General features: G+C 41.4%; 1 long non-coding RNA gene across 1 annotated transcript; it reads left to right on the top strand.

Moving 5' to 3' along the window:
• Nucleotides 1-1,039: 1,039 nt before the first annotated feature.
• LOC149985178 (uncharacterized) lies at nucleotides 1,040-2,260 on the top strand. The gene is made up of 2 exons (XR_016487608.1): nucleotides 1,040-1,179; nucleotides 2,096-2,260. It is a non-coding gene; the product is annotated as an uncharacterized LOC149985178 (long non-coding RNA).
• Nucleotides 2,261-3,479: the final 1,219 nt, after the last annotated feature.

The following is a 3,479-nucleotide window of genomic DNA, read 5'->3' on the forward strand; positions in this document are numbered from 1 at the left end:
TGCAAGCAACTGACTTTGAAATAGCCTGGAAAAACAAACCCGAAGTTTCTCCTTTTATGACCTCATGAATTGAGTCTTCTCGCTAACTATCCCTGCTTGTAGCTGCAGGGGTTCGTCTGACTTCCTTTTCATTATATCGTTTATGAAGGATGAAAACAGTTATATTCATTATTTGTCGGTGGTTGACGATTACTGCGCTGCATTTGCTTGCCATTGGTTGTAAGCTGAAGAACACTGACCCTTTTCTCAGAATCGTAGTGTTTTGTGAAAATGTTCAATTTACACAGTAAACGCTCTGTCGGAATTGTTCATTCGTGAACATTATGTCGTCGAGGAACACGTTGAAACAGTGACTTTCAGACATGTTGTAACACCCTTTGTATCATTCGTTTGTCTAGACACTGTCAGTGTCAGTGTGGAGATTATCCCCTTAGTTCCATTATTTGGTCCACAAACATTGACCCTCTTTGGCAATGGTACTATGTCTTAGAATATCAAAGCCATGGTTGTGAGTCAGAAGATCTTCCATCCACCACCATAGATGGCTATAGCCTAGCTACCCAGTTGACATCTGTGTGGGCCAAACCTAATCGCTAGCACACGATGAAAGGTTTTCTGCCGTCACCACTTGCTGTTGAATGCAAACTGGCGTCATGCACTGCACACACACACACACACACCGCGGCCGGACTTTCGTTGTAATAAAAACGAGAGGAGTGGGTGGCGGTGGGACAGTGAGCTACATAGAGCCCCAAAAGCCACAGTTTCCTCAGTGAAAACAAACACAGCTAGTTTCTGGAGGACCAGGCCAGTCAGTGCATCATAGTGCCTGACCTCACAAAGTTTCCCTTTCAGGCCAGGTTCTGGACTCACTGTTCCTCCTCCAGCAGGGACCCAGCTGTAGAGATGTGTGACCAGAGGGCCAGACTGACTGCAGTGTATCGCCAGCCTGAGGGCCATACTGCAGTGTTTCCACAGGCCCCAGCCACAGCCCAGCAACCACCAGCCCCTGAAGTGACATTGGATGTTGGACATTGGACACGGACTGGGAGATGTGTGACATGTCCAGGGTCTACAGGTCCAGACTCCAGTGTGGCCCCAGCCCAGCAAACATCGGCCCCTGGAGCGCAATTCGACTCGCTCCACTTTGAGTAAACACTCTGATCATTGGCTTAAACGGTGACTTCTTATTGGCACACTGGTATTTTGTATGTCTCACATGCAGGGGCTTGGTTTAGCTGTTGATGGCTACGATATAGGCCTATCATAGTTAAGTTTCTTACGATAGACAGTTGTTTAGGGTGTTGTTGTTGTAACCAAAGTACTGGATGGGTGATTTTAACTATTAGAGCCATCATACTGCGTCTCTTACTAGTTTACTCTATAACACTCATATAACACATTACATTACAGATAATGCTGGAAAAAGTACCCATGTGTCGTACTTGAGTAAAAGTAAAGATACCTTAATAGAAATGGACTCAGGTAAAAGTAAAATACTAGTTGAGTAAAATACTTGTCGAGTAAAAGTCTAAAAGTATTTGATTTTATATATACTTAAGTCCTGTTAAGCACTTAATGAGTGTAATGAGTACTTTTGGGTGTCAGGGAAAATGTATGGAGCAAAAAGTACATTATTTTCTTTAGGAATGTAATGGAGTAAAAGTAAAAGTTCTCAAAAGTATAAATAGCAAAGTAAAGTATAGATACACAAAAAAACTTCTTAGGTAGTACTTTAAAGTATTTTGACTTAAGTACCTTATACCACTGATTACAGATCAAGCTATACTGTACAGTACAGTACAGTGTGAGAGTATACATTCTTATGAATTCTGATTTTATATATATATATATATATATATATATATTTATACATATAATCAGCTTGATTATGGACTTGGTTCTTCATTTATGACCAGTTTCCTGAATATGGAGGCTTTTATTCTAGCAACAGGTTTGTGTGCACTTTGCTATTCATTTCCAAAAGAGAGCGTGCCTTGCATACCTCTCCGTCAGACAATGTACTGATTTTATCTCCTGCTTGACAGAAATGCCACAGACTAAATCATTTTTTTGTTTCCACTGTGTTGTCCAGCCCTTCACTGTGGGATCCTGTTCTCTGGAAACCTTGCTGTTGGAAACCTGCTTTGCTAAAGATGACATCTGGAAGCCTAGTTTTCCACATCTCTCTGTTGTGTTTATGTTTACGACCACTGGCAAATCTAATCTTGTTTCATTAAAACCCTTTCCTTCAGTCAAACGACCAAATATCCCTCTAGTGGCCTCATGGGTGGAACATTATAAATATGTTTCATAGTTTCATAATTAACAAACAACATTTTTAAAAATAAATCATTTTAAACTCTTTAAGACCATAGCTATGTGTGTGAGGTGTATTCTTTAGTTTCAAAGTCAATTTTTTTAAGACTACCAAAAGACACTCTGTGTGACCCTAAATGAAGCCCGCTGCAGTAATGAAGCCCGCTGTAGTAATGAAGCCCGCTGCAGTAATGAAGCCCGCTGCAGTAATGAAGCCCGCTGCAGTAATGAAGCCCGCTGCAGTAATGAAGCCCGCTGCAGTACCTTTATTAAAATATTCACTGGGCGGAGTCCAGCAGTAGAGGACTAGAATAGGAGGTTCTCCAATGGAGATTCTCCTGTGAGGAGGAGACAGAAATACACCTCGTACTTCCGAATGGACATTCTCATTTTTATTGCACGTTTGATACGTATGATACTGATATAATACTTCAAGGTATTGCAATGTTCTTTAAGCCTCAGAATCCCCAGAAAAATATTACTGTAACTTACACATACCAAATTCAGCATATCTAAGAAAACAACATTCAAAGTGATCAAAAGGGCACCACTTTTACATTAAGTGCACTGTTACCAGTATTGCCTGTTGCTCATGTCAAAGAATAAGGTTTGCAGTACATCAATTCATCTGGAAGAGTGTGCTATTCGGCAAGAAACCACACCTTTGCACTGGGCTTCAGGAATGCATGGCGATTATGTGTAATCTGATTCAGTTCTAGCCACAGTACAGTTTGCTGGCTACTGGGAAAGGTGGGTGGTGGTCATTGCCTTCCAATCCTATTAAAATAGTCAAATGTGTTAACATACTATTTCATGACATGCATTTCAGGCCTCTTTGCACATCTTTATTTTCAGTTTATATTGTTATCCCTTCATAGAGGCCTCCTTGAACTGGATGCACAATTTATCTCGAAACAGTTAAAGTGACCGCTTACCATCCATTAATACGGATGGATTTTCTTTGCTTCGCAAATGAACTAAAGACATGGAGTGGGATGGAACGCCAACTTGAGAGATTACTCTCTCGCTAAGTGCTCTCTTAGTTTAAAGTGGTACGTTTCTGCACGCTCAGCTGATTTCAGCCATAATGATGGAGAGGGAGAGTATCATTTACCTGGATCCCATGCCAGGCCAGCTCTGGGGTTACCCCCTCCACAGCC

This window comes from Oncorhynchus mykiss, chromosome 2 (assembly GCF_057628025.1).
Source record: "Oncorhynchus mykiss isolate SJ-2025 chromosome 2, ASM5762802v1, whole genome shotgun sequence".
Taxonomy (NCBI): Eukaryota; Metazoa; Chordata; class Actinopteri; order Salmoniformes; family Salmonidae; genus Oncorhynchus; species Oncorhynchus mykiss.